Below are 13639 nucleotides of genomic sequence, written 5' to 3' on the forward strand. Positions count from 1 at the left end.
CTGGCTGTGCAGTGGAGGTTTTGTACCCACAGCTGTATCTCCAGCTTCCTCTGAGACAGATAATTGGAGTGTGTACTCAACTGCTACTGAGAGCAGCTTTGGAGTTGGAAGTATAGCCATTTGGGGTCAACATTTATCAATTCCAGCAGAACAAAGATCATGAGGACTCACACATAATCTGCAGACATCTACGGTTTTTGAGAAGCTTTTCATAACATGTTCCATACCTCCTCTCCCTTTCTATCCTTCCTGCCTGTGTACTCACTGCCAGAAAACCAGATAGCTGCTCCTGAAGCTACTCCTGGTGCTTAACGCCAATAGACAGAAAGGCGTGAGACACGTATAGCTTTCAGCCAAATCTGTACATCAGCAAAAAGGGTGGGTTGGCACCTTGTTCTCAACTCTCTTTGTCAGCTATGAATCACACCAACTTCACTGTAGCTTTCGGAAGTATTTTGACTGATATTACCTGATCTCACCTGAATTGTCTCATCCATTGCCCAAATCCCCGCCTGACTGTGCATCTGTCTTCCTTACCCCTTGGCCTTCTCTCCCTCCCACAGGTAATGTTAGTCAATTCACAAGGCAAACTGTGTGTGTTGGAATTGCTACACGTAATTATCCGTCGACTTATTCAGCTATGAACTCCCTCTTCATTTAAAACCTCTGTCATGATGTTTGTATTTCAACTTTTCGTTTTTGCTTAAAGGTAAGAAGTAAAGGAAAAAGAAGCAACTAGACCACCCATATCAGTGAAAACCAATGTGAGCCAATGCCAAGAGATGGAGAGAGGCAAAAATGGAAATCAAGTTATTCTTTTGCTTGCAGAGCAACTGTCTTTCTTACCAAATTAGTGAACATCAGGAGAAAGGAAATAGTCCAAAACTTACCAAAGGCCATTGACAAAATTCCCACTGACTTCCCAACAGACCACACAGCATCTCAGATGTGGTAGGACAGAGAATAAAGCTGCTGCTTTTATTAATTCACTCTCCCAACTACACCAGTATGTTTATTGTGAGACAAGAGAGCAGAGACACTCCCACATTTGTCCATACTCAGTTTCTGCTGCAAGCTGTATAAACAGAATGCTTTGACCTCCACCTTTAAAGACAAAAAGGAGAAAAGCCTGCCCACAATGCCCAAGCAGTAAGCCTTCTCCTCCACGCAGCGAAACAGGCTGCCGGACACGGCTCCGGCACAGATGGGAAGGGGGAGTAACAAATTACACATATGCATCCCAGAGGTAGGATTCAGGATACCAAAGGGTACCAAACAGGTTCCTACAGGCACAATAGATATCTAAGGTCTCACTGTAGCCTGTGGAGAGCCAGACCCTGGGGTCAGTATATCCTAAAATAGACACTCTCCAGCTGCCCAGCGGTATGGCTCTCCAGGCTCCACCATGCACACCAGCTGACTCCCACTGACCATACTGGGACTTGGATGTCCCTGCACACGTAGGCTCCTATGCTACTGTCAGTTCCAGACTGCAACTCAGCCCAAATGTCAGGGTGGCCATACTCAGCCTGCAAATGGCTTTCTTGGTCAGGTCTCACCCTATCATGTATCTGCTGCTGTTGATGGATGAGACTGGCGGAAGTCTCCAGGCTCAGGTTCACTAGCTAATGCCTCATCCCTCAGTAAAATGAATATGAGGACAAAGACTTGGCACAGACAATCAAAGGGTAATAGTCCTTTCTGTGAATCTGATTTCTGGACTAAAAGTCCTTTTTGCCTTCTGCATTTTATGGTAGCAATTTATTTTTCTCTATATGTAACTCACATGAGTGGTAGGCTCTTCAAAACTATTATCAGCAAAGTGCCTTTCTCTTAACACATTAAAATCCTTCCATTTCTATACAGTGCCACTTTTATAATTTAATGGTGTCCATATCAGTGCTTGCAAACAGAAGAAAAACAGAAACGCAAGCTGACAGTCACCACATAGAAACATTTAACTAATGTTTCACCTTAAAAAAGATGACAGGAGAAATAACTACATGATCTAGGCAAAGGCCAAAGCAGAACAATCACACAAACGCCATCATTAGTTTGGAGTCCAGCTGTGGACATCTGCACTGCTGGACTAAGTGCCTGAGCCCAACCATTCCCACACATTTCCAGGGAAAGAGGGTGCTCACACCTAAAACCAGTAGTCACAGCAAAAGGAGAGCAAAGCTCCTTAAATCACAGCTGGCTGATAGGGGTTTACCGCAGAAACAGTGTTATCTAATGGACTTGCTGACGTCAAACGGGAACAGCAATGTGTACTCACATGCATGTTTTAACCTCCTATAGGCAAGCCCTTGGCCTCAGTGCTTGAACATGGCTATGTGGCCAGAGACTGCTCAGGAGAAGATCCAGAAACGAGGATGTGGCCAGTATGGGCTACAGAGCTCAGGATAACTCTTCATCCCACAACAGAAAGTAACACAAATAATTGCCGTTTTTTTGCCCACTCATATCTCATTGCCTTTTTTTCACCTCAAGGTCTGGGTTCCTTTTGAAAAAATTCATGCACCTGTGATAACAGCCCTGGCACCCACCTCCACCCCTAAAGCCTACCTAAAAGTACCAGCCATCTTTATTTCCCTTCTTTTCCTCTGCCTTCTGTCTCTTCACCTCTCACGCAAGTGCTGATCGTGAGGGGGAAACCATGACACGAGCCAGGCTGAACTCCTGAGAGAAAACTAAGATTATGGTGGGACATGGACATTTCAGACTGGAAAGTTGCCACTCAGGCAACTTGGCTACAAGCAGGTTGCTGCTGCAAGCCACACCACAGGATGTTTTCCAGGATCCAAGGGCCATCCAGTTTTGGAAGCCCCTCCAAATACTCTTTGTCCTTGAGAAGCTTTCAATACCTATGTGTCACAACCAGTAGTCACCTTTGAAAATCTTCCAGACCTTCCTCATGATTATTTGATAGCTTCCAGGAGGGCAAACTTTAGCATCTCATCACAAAAGCTGAAGTTTTAAAAAGCTGCTGAGCTGCCTTACCCTTGAACAAAACCAGGAAAATGTATAATAATTTATAATAATTTATTATAATTCTCATGTGAGGGCCAATGCACCCGTGGCATCGTAACCTCATTTACTGACTCAGTGCATGAATAATTCAACCCTTTCATACAAAATTTGTAAGTTTGAATCCTTCCTGAGCTTCCTACATACAATATGCTCACTGAGATTTTAACCTAAGCTAGACCTGTCTGCATTTTTTATTTACCACCTTAACTTTTAAATTAGGATGGGCTTCAAGAATTGAACTGCCTTGCAAAGTTATCATAGCTGGTAATGTCAAAATAAATCTTTTGAACAGCAAGAGGTGTTGCTACCATTGGTCCCTGAGTATCTGTCCTAGGGGAAATTTGCTTTCGTGTTGCAACAATAGCATAATCCAGTCTCTCTCCATTTAAAAAATGAAAAAAAAAAAAATTGGTTTTGAAAGTATTCTCATAGCTGAAGGCTGGCAAATAAAGCTAACACAACTCCCTCTCTCACTGGGGATCTAAGTAGCACCAGCAGCAAAGTCCTTCTCCCATTTCAGTCAAAGAACCCATTGCCTTAAGTGAGGGTAAGAAAGATTTCACCCCACATTTTTGAAACAGCTTTTAAACTGTCAAATGTTCTCTCACACACAGCTAGTGTGTCTCTCTCTCTCTTTTTGAATCTACACGTGCACAAATAAACACATTTGTTTACACTCTCCCACAGCACCCTTTTAACTTTTTTTTTTCAGTGTAAGAGGGTGAAGTCTCAGCAAATGTCATTATTTCAGCTCTAGCACTGTAGTACTTCCTATCAAAAGATCCTACCTTGGGGAATTAAATATTATATTATATATAATGTAAAAAGGTGTTTAGTGCTGCCAAAAGTTAAAAAATACTTTTGTTAATCTAAATGGTCATTTTGGAGGTGTCAGATTTATAATTATTTCCCTTGCATCTCACTTTGCATTTATAATTCTTTCGTGTATAAATGGAAAACTCGGAAAGTGTAAGAGGGGTTTTAAACACCTCCTTTCCTCAGCAGCCGTCTCTACTCTAAATGTCATCCGCAACATATGTTTACAACCTAATAGCATCACTGTTCTCAGTGGAAACTGCAGATGTTGAGGTAAACCCCTTTCAGGTTTCACAGCAGACGCGCTGCTGCCCTCTCGGATCTGTTTCTCAGCCGTGGGAAGGGGAAGGAGAGGGTGCTGCCAGCAGTCTTCCCAGCGATGCAGCTTTTGGGTTCTCCAGAGCATGCAGGATCGAGTCAGTATGAGACACCATCTCTCCCCAAATGTTAGGAGCGATCTCAAGATGCTTTACACCTCCCAAGGTGTGGGGTAAAGCACACAAAACAGAGCCCAGAGGCGCGTCGGGAGGCTGCTTACAGGAACTGGGACTAATCCATAACAAAAATAAACCTTATTGACAAAATTCTCATTTAGGTTTGGACAAAGGCTGTCTCAAGATCAGGAAGCTGGTCCTAAGGCTTCGCGTTTTGGTGTGCTTCTGCACAGAGTAGAAAACAAATCTTAGTGCGTAGAGAAAACCGCAGGCAGAACTGAGTAAAACACTGTTGCTCTGTCAGTCGGACAGATGCTGTAGTGCCAGGTACCTACTAGGGGTGGATCAGTGCTAACTGTTACTGCCACCAAGGGAAAGAGGCAAAACTATTATCAGGGCACCTACTTGTTCTTCACCTTTCTTCCCAGAAGAAGCATTACTGAAATTGTCTGGCGTGCGCCACAGGGCGATTGCTTCCAGCCACTTGCTTAAGAGGCTCCGACACCGTATTCTAACAGAAAGCTGTAGTCGATGTGGCCAGCACTGCATGGTCTTAGTCATCTCCATTTGCAAGTTCAGCACAGTCGTCTGCTTAATTTTGACATGAGCGAGTTGTGTACTCGGTAACATTGGCAGCAGCAGTGCGGAACCTGAACAGGCTGGGAAATAATCTCTCTGTCTCTCAAAAAACACGCTTTGGTATTAGTTTGGTTTCCTTCAGGATCATAATAGCGGGCTGGGAACAAAAAAGACTGCAGGGAGATTTCTTTTCAGCCTGTGAGCAATCCCAGAATTATCAACAAGGTGAGATTCTGACACAGGGTCCAATTCCGCCCTCTTACATACTATTGCATCCAGGCTCATAATCTGATTTTGTACGTGTAATCCTGCCCAGCTCTCTGATGGGAAATGCAGAGAGACAGCCTTTAAATCGCACTTGCATTAAAATGTGCGTGAGACTGGGCAAAGCGGGATCAGTTTGCAATGGTGCTCCAGCTGAGCCTTCGTTGGGGTGGAGCGGGGACACGCGCGTGGTGGCAAACAGCTTTCCTTCCCTGGCACCATGTGAAAGAAACGTGTGGTTTGGTGTCATTCAGAAACAGGCTGGTCAGGTTTGGCCACCAGTTGCCTTGTGCATTGTTTAAACTTTTTTTTTTTCCCCACTGACATGTCAAAGTGATATTACTGATTGCTGGGTACTGAAACACAGACTGCGTAAAACACCCCCTTTAAGTCTTCCACTGGCAATTAAACACTCTAAGAAGTAATACATGAGGAAAAAAAAAAAAAGAAAAATATGTAGGTTAAAATATAATTAGTAGTTATATTTATCACCAAGCTAATTCTGAGTGGAAGGAAACGAGGTGCCAGACTGCAGGCAGACATGGCCACTTTCTGGGAGGCCCAAAGCAGGTCCCAATCTGCTGCTCCAGACTGTTTTGCCACTGAGCACTGCAGTGAGACACAGAAAGAGACGAGCAGTTAGGCAATTGGAATCTGAAAAAATTGTTAAAAGGGTACACAATTTCTTGACACACAATTACTCCTGGAAAAAAAAAAAATCAATGGGATTTTTTACTCCCACTCCTTTGGTCTCTGTTGAAAAACTCAGCCTACATATGTTAAAACTAAAAATAAATAAATATTTTTGCCCGTATTTTGTATCAGATATTCATTAACAAACATATAAATCTGCTTTTAAAATGATTGTTTCAGTTTTAGAAGCCAAAATCTTTTTTTCTATACAGCAGAAAGTATTTCTGGCAGGGTTTTCCACTGAACTGTATTTGCATCCTCTTTGCTGAAAGTTAAACCTTTGCAGTAAGAGACAAGTTTAGTTGCAAATATATTGGTCACCTCTAGTAAATCAATTGCCTCATAACAGAGTTTAGCCCTTGGGGAGCCAGGTCTGATAGACAAGGTGTTTGATACAATCACCTGCATCCCTAAGCATGAAAAGGTGGTATTGGAAAAAGCAGAATCACAGAATTGCAGATTCACAGAATCACAGATTCACAGATTGGTAGGGGTTGGAAGGAACCTCTGGAGATCATCTAGTCCAACCCCCTGCTAAAGCAGGATCACCTAGACCTGGCTGCACAGGATTGCGTCCGGGAGGGTTTTGAATATCTCCAGAGAAGGAGACTCCACAACCTCTCTGGGCAGCCTGTTCCAGTGCTCGGTCACCCGCAGAGTGAAGTTGTTTTTCCTCACATGCAGATGGAGCTGCCTGTGTTCCAGTTTGTGCCCGTTGACCCTTGTCTTGTCACTGGGCACCACTGAGAAGAGTCTGGCCCCTTCCTCTGGACACTTGCCCTTTAGATATTTATAAGTGTTGAGGAGATCCCCTCTCAGTCTTCTCTTCTCCAGGCTAAACAGACCCAGCTCTCTCAGCCTTTCCTCATATGAGAGATGCTCAAGTCCCCTCGTCATCCTTGTAGCCCTCCGCAGGACTCCCTCCAGTAATTCTCTGTCTTTCTTGAACTGGGGAGCCCAGAACTGGACACAAGATTCCAGATGTGGCCTCACCAGGGCAGAGTAGAGGTGGAGGATAACCTCCCTCGACCTGCTGGCCACACTCTTCTTAATGCACCCCAGGATACCATTGGCCTTCTTGGCCACAGGGCACACTGCTGGTCATGGAGAGCTTGTTGTCCATCAGGACTCCCAGGTCCTCCTCAGCAGTGTTACTTCCCAGCAGGTCAGCCCCTCACCTGTACTGGTGCCTGGGGTTGTTCTTCCCTAGGTGCAGGACCCTACACTTGCCCTTGTTGAATTTCATTAGGTTCCTCTTTGCCCAGCTCTCCGGCCTGTCCAGGTCTCGCTGGATGGCAGCACAGCCTTCTGGTCTGTCGGCCACTCCTCCCAGCTTTGCATTATCACTGAATTTGCTGAGGGTATGCTCTGTCCTCTCGTCCAGGTCATTGATGAAGCACCTGAAGCAACATATTTAGAAGGCTAAAAAACCCAAATTCCCAGGTACTAAATTGACTGCCACTGGCTTTTTCACTAGTTTGGGGGTTTTTTTAATTTTTTTGTGTTACATGTTTTTAGGAGGGCGTAATAGGATTACAAGGGTTAGTCTGCAGAAAGCCTCAGCCTGGCAGCAGGCAGGAAGGAAAAACTGGGGTTTGGGGCGCACAGAGTTTCCAGGGCTGGGACGAGGGAAAGGAAACATTTTCTTCCCCTCATCAATGCGAGACATTTGATCTGAAAGCCACTGAGGTACAAAGATAGAAACTTTCAGCTCCCCTCTCTTGGCTTACTTTTCAGGTGAAACTGTACTTTCCCTGAGTGTCATGAATGCTGCACTGCAAAAAAAGCTATTAATAAATAATAGCTGGAGTATGTATACATGATCATTATTTAATCTTTCAGTAATCTTTTGCCATGCATAATTTATTAAATGTTTTATTTATTGCTCATATTTATTAAAAATTGATTCTATTTCTTCTACCTTATGTCAATTTCCAGATGCAATAAATTATTAATATTTAATAAATTAAAAGATGCAAGGAAAGAAATATAAAAAAAGAAGTGCTCACTCCATGTCTTTCCTGTTCTGCACAGACATGCCTCTCACTACATGTTAAGCAATTCCCATCCTTTCTGGGCAGGCTAGGGTTGCACTTTAATTTACAATTTGGGGAGTACTGACAATAAAAAGTATGAAGCCCAGAGTCAAACTTCATCATCCTCTTGCCCCAGGAAGCCTATGAGGTTGGCTTCAAACAGAGCAAAGGTTCTGAAACTGAGCACTCATCTCAAAGCCGTCAGACTCTGCATTCAAGATGTTTTCTACAACCCCAAGAGCTAGAAACAATGAATAAAAAATACACCCAGAACAAATAACATGGCTCTGGGATTGAAGGCATTAAAAAACCCCTAAAGATATGATGCAACATGTGATAAGATGATTCAAAACATTTGTTAGAAACACTTCCCAGCATCTGCACATGGAGCAGCGGCAGCCTTAGATTTGATCCTGACATCACCAGGAGCTGGGGACACCCAGCAGATCCCAAGGAACGATCTTGGGGCAGTCGTCCCTGAGTAACTGTTTTAGCTCCAGCCCAAACTCCTCTTTAGCTTTTACCTGCTCACCCAGCCATTAAGTTGGCAGCACATCAGTCCTTGTGCTGCACCAGCCAGAGTGGCTGGGCTCGAGGGGCAATCCTGGTGCACCCTGTGCCTGGGCTCACCAGGAGGTCCAGCTGCAAGATCAGAAAAGTCTTCACCAGCTCCGAGGTCTCTGGGCATTGCCTGCAGCACAGAACAATGCTAGAACATTGACAAGTTGGAAGCAATTAAAAACAAAAATCAAACAATAATGACTTGAGTGTCTGTAAGGAGTTGAGGAATGATTAAAGCAATTAAATCTGGGTAACTTGGCTAAAAGAGAACTGCGGAGAACAGAAGAGCTTCCATTAACTTGAAAAGCTTAATCCCCATCTTGGGGGGGGCGAAGGCATGTGCAGAGGTAGAGTCAGCACACAAATGATTCTGGGAGACGCGGAGGGTGTGAGCAGGGGGACTGGAAACCCCAGCCAAGGCTGGGAAAACCAAACCTCTCACAGCACAGAAAATGAACTGGAGGTGGGACTATCTGGGCGGGGGGGGAGGATGAGACAGCAGCTCTACCCTCATCTGTAAAGCAGATGGAACAAAATAGCAGGTCGTATCTATCGGAGCGAGGCAGGGAGGGGGAGCACTGTAACCAGCAAGCACTGGTTCTCCTGTTAGCACTCAGCTGGTGTTATACATTGCACTGCTCTGTTGTTTCAGCCTCAAGAGTTTAAATGATGTTTAAACTGACGGTGGCTCTTTCCTAGTCTGATACTTCCCCCCCATCCCTCCCTGCTGTCCGCACACCCCATACAGATGTACAAATTAGGTTACAGGCATTGAGAGCTGGGAAATTAAATGCGACTGCTGGATAAAGCTCTGCAAGTGACAAATCCAATGAGTTTGTTTTAATCTTCTTGAGCTGCTAAACATATTGTCTGCATGGGCTGGTGCACAACTCTGCCTTTCTGACAGAGCCAGGGACGGCCCTTTCTGTGGGACACCTTCTCCCGGCTTTGTTACGCACTTCATTCTCCTGGTCTGTAAACTGACCTAGCTAAAAAGCAGTGTTTTGGTTAATAAAACACATACAAACCTTTTTACAGCAGTATGGATGCACCCAGATTGTGGACCGAGTAGGTTTTGCACCAGTTTCTGACTCTTGATGGTTATAGCGGTTGCGAACCTGCTGCAGGGAGCACTGCTGCCATGCTCCTCTACGTTGGCTCTGCTCCTGGTCATGCCAGCGTTGCAGCCCAAATGTGTTCCTCCTCTTAGCCAAGCCGTATGCAGGTACCTGCCTCTTCCCTGTTGTTTTTCACACACAGCCCTGCTGCCCCTTGCTCCTCACCTGCATGGAGGAGATGCTATCCCATGCCCTAAAGATGCCCAAAGTTTTATTCACCATTTAGCACTTTTTCCAAGACTCTGGACTGAAGGTCCTTCATCAATCCTCCCTCAATATTAGAAAAAAACTTCCGTACATGTGCCCACCAGCATTATAAAAAGCCGACAGTGTAAACAAGGATGTGCAACATTTAATATTGCACTGACTGAATCTGCTCAGCATCCTGCCCCAGGGAGTCAGGATATGAGATAACACATTTCCTAGCCCAGAGACTGTTTTCAGATCCTGTAATGTCTTTAGGAAGGGGGCATCATAACTAATTAAGATGCTGAAAGAAATAAGCATGCCCCATTTGTCCTGGTTATAAATTCCTGCTAATAGTTGATGGTAAAGGCTTGTGCTCTAATGCAGGGGAACTGAGCTAATTTAGGAGAACACTATATCCTGTTCCTGGTCCATCAGTGCTGCTCCTCACAGCTTCATAGCAAATCTTACAGTAACTGGTTTGAAAAGCTTCCATTTCTAGAGTCATGAGACTGTGCTTTTGTTGTTTCTTTCATGTCCCCTTAAAACAATATTTTCTTTCTTATCTAAAAAAAAATTGTCTAACTGAAAAATGTCACCCAAGTTTGATATAAAGGGTGAGAAAACAAAACAGACAACACACATCTTTAATTTCATTATTTTTTCAAAAACAGATCTTGCTGTTTTGGTAAGCAATATTGATCAACTACCTTCCCAGTTGACTAGAGTTTACAGAAGATCAGTTTTATTTTATTTTCTACCAATCATGGGAAACATCTCAATTAACCAAATGTCTGAGAACCTATTCCCATCACTCCCTGATTTTTAAGGCTCCCTGCATGCCCAGGGCAAGTAATTTTCCATCTGAAATAGTAACAGTAACTCAGTCCACAGAGAACAGTAAGTCCATACTGCACCCTGGCCACCTCCTTTGAAGCCTATCAACCCATTCTTTTTACTATTTCAGTGCATGACCACAGAAAAAAGTGACTCTCTTACCATCCAACCTTATTGCTGCCTGCTGTCCATCACCCACAAAGAACCTCCAACTCTCAGGGCTGAAGTCTCCAGTATTTCCTAAGACATGGAGTCTCAAAGTAGGAATTTTGCTTTGGAAAGCATGTTAATACTGTCTCCCCCACATAATATTCCTTGATGCAATACGCAGCCTTTTCCAGGGCAATATGTGACATCTGTTCCACTGCAGTTAAAATCCTTCCAGATTAAGGCAATAATGCAGAAAGCTGCCAAGTGGGAGATCCATACCCTGTCATAATTTTGAAAATCTCTAGCTCACGTATCAGTGTAAGCAAAGTATTTTATTTTTAGGGTGGATATTTGGAATTACACCACATATGTCAGGGTCCTGTGCATGCTTCCCCCTGCTCCTGGGAATTTGGTAGCCTGGGCTTGGGGCCAGCTGAGCTGGTGGCCTTGGTAAAAGGGCTGTCGAAGCCTGGGCCAGGGTATCTATCTCCTCTTCTCCGGAGCTGCCCTTGAGCTGAGCTCCTGCCCACAGCCTCTGCCTGAGCTTTGCTGCAGCCATGCCCATGCCTGACCCTGATCCCCACCCGCCAGCTGATGTCCTGCCCGGCCTCAGCCTGTCCCCAGTGCCTGATGCCCAGGGCTGGGGCTGCCAGAAAAGGTATGAGTTGAAATATGGAGTCTTTTTGATAGAAAAGGAGAATAATGTTTTCTGTGGAAAGGATACACTTTCACTAAATTGTTTAATTTGATCTGAATTCCTACATTCCATGAATAAATGGTTTTGACAGAAAATTTTGTTCCAGTTGCCATTACAAGCAATATCTACATGCATCTACAGTAGGATTTTGGTTCAAATGAAGAGCTTGCTTTTGAAGCAAAATCTCCTGATGACCCCTACTTAACCATGTTTTGATTTCCATCACTGCGTGATAGTGGACCATGCAAACCGGTCTCCTTCTGGATGAAGCTAAACCAGAAGGTTCAACTAGCTTCAACTGCTAGTGGCTTTTCAGCCCATGAGAACAGACTAGACCTAGTCTGAAGTAAACCTCCTTGATATGTCTGTAGTGTGAACATTGGGCCCTCAGCATTGGGTCCATCCAAAATCACTCAGTTAATGGAACCTTGAAATTACTTTTTAAACAATGTATAAACTATCCAGACATATTAGTCTTGTATCTCATTTGAATAAGCAAATACTACTTGTAGAGAACTTGGACTATCTGAATTCTCAGTTGCTTGATACAAAGAGCAAAGATACTCTCTCTGAAGCTACAGTCATTTTTGCAAGTCATTGAGTCATTTTTTTTCAGAACATTTTATCTCAGCATGTTGAGGTTGCCTGTATCTTGTTAGTTTTGACCCCGTGATGACTTCTTGCATCACGTATTTCACATTTGTGGTGTGTGCGTGAACAGAATCACAAAATGAAAATTTCCTGAGATAACAGAAATGCAGATGGCACCATACTCAAAGGTCTGTAAAAACTGAGTCATTTGCTTTGCATCAGAAGAAATAATTTCTGTAAGAAAACTTGATATAAATGAGACTGTAAATAATTGGACAAATGAAGAAATTTAGTCTTTCTTAAAAAATGCAACACAAGGGAGTCAATCTGATGATTAATGCAGACATTAGCATCTTGAAGCTAACAGCTATACGTGTGCGTTCCACGACCACCTACAGACTGCTTCCCAGATGGTGCATTTGTGTCTCGTGTAGAGGTGCACAGGATGTCTGGGGGAAAGTATGATGTGAAGGGAAGCAAATGTAGTAAAACTTGCCACAAAATTAAATATTTGAAGAAAATTGTAGCTTGACATCTCATACAAAGCATAGAGCATAACTGCCCTTCCAACAGGAAGGGGAATGTAATGGAAAGTCAGCATCAACTCCATACCGGCTGATCACAAAACCTCATCTCGCTACAGCTAACAGGACATTTGATAGGCCATCTCTCCTCCCCTGTCCTGTGTTGGTAACTGCTTGGGGACTGACCTTGTGAGATCCTGAAGAAGCACATGGTTTGAGCTTTCACGTCTACTGTCCAGCACACCCTCAACAAGCCCAGTAATTATAAGGCAAAAGCACTCTGACATCCAATACTTGGTACTATCACTGAATTCTAAGCAGCCACACAATACACATTATGATAGAAAAAGGAGATGAAGTCAGGAAGAAGGCGTGAAGAGCAGACAGATATTAAAGACAAAAATACAGCATCACTTCCCTCACCTTTCCCGACAGAGAAGCATTTAATCTCAGAAGAGATTTGATTCTGCATCACATTGTTTTGCGGTTTGATATCCTTTTTTTTTTTTTTGACAAGTCCAATTTCAGCCCTGGCAAAATATAATTGGCCAGAGCTCTGCTTCTGTGCTTGAAACTTCAATTCAATAACCTCTCTCCTATTGTATTCCACAGGGATCCAGAACTAATGTGTGCTTGGGATATGAGAAGAATGATTCTCTGGGAGAACTGAAGTTCAATTCCTTTCTTTCATTTCAATAAACCAAGGTTGACTTTTAAATTGGCAGGCCTGTCAAAGGAGATTTTTTATCACAATTAGAGGCTGAGACATATAGTGGCCCTATCGAAAGAATAAAACGGATTTTTTCCACATTTCTGTGCAAGTACAAGTCAGAAAAAGCAGAGCAGAGGGAACACAACCAAAAACATTTTCACAAATACTCACGCTGATTAAAAAAAATGAATTTGTTCCAGCTGTGTTTGCTTCTCTCAAACAGGCAAATAATCCAGTTCTGGTCACACAGATTCTCACGGAAAGCAAACTTTGGAAACTCATGACGATTCATGGAAAGCAAAGTTTACACACAGGAGGAAATCAGCCAGACAGGAATCAGACTACACTGATCGCAACCGGCACCGCAAACACTTACAACTACTTATGGGAATATCTGAGAGAATTATA

The 13639-nt window shown here is 43.6% G+C and overlaps 1 long non-coding RNA gene across 1 annotated transcript in view; it reads right to left on the reverse strand.

The window, feature by feature from the left end:
• The window catches only part of LOC142601439 (uncharacterized), a 121634-nt gene extending 108410 nt beyond the window's left edge, over positions 1-13224 (reverse strand). Inside the window, exon 1 of the long non-coding RNA XR_012835002.1 lies at positions 12943-13224. This is a non-coding gene — a long non-coding RNA (uncharacterized LOC142601439). The remainder of the gene's footprint in view (positions 1-12942) is intronic.
• Positions 13225-13639: the final 415 nt, after the last annotated feature.

The sequence above is a fragment of the Balearica regulorum genome, chromosome 3, assembly GCF_011004875.1.
Source record: "Balearica regulorum gibbericeps isolate bBalReg1 chromosome 3, bBalReg1.pri, whole genome shotgun sequence".
NCBI lineage: Eukaryota > Metazoa > Chordata > Aves > Gruiformes > Gruidae > Balearica > Balearica regulorum.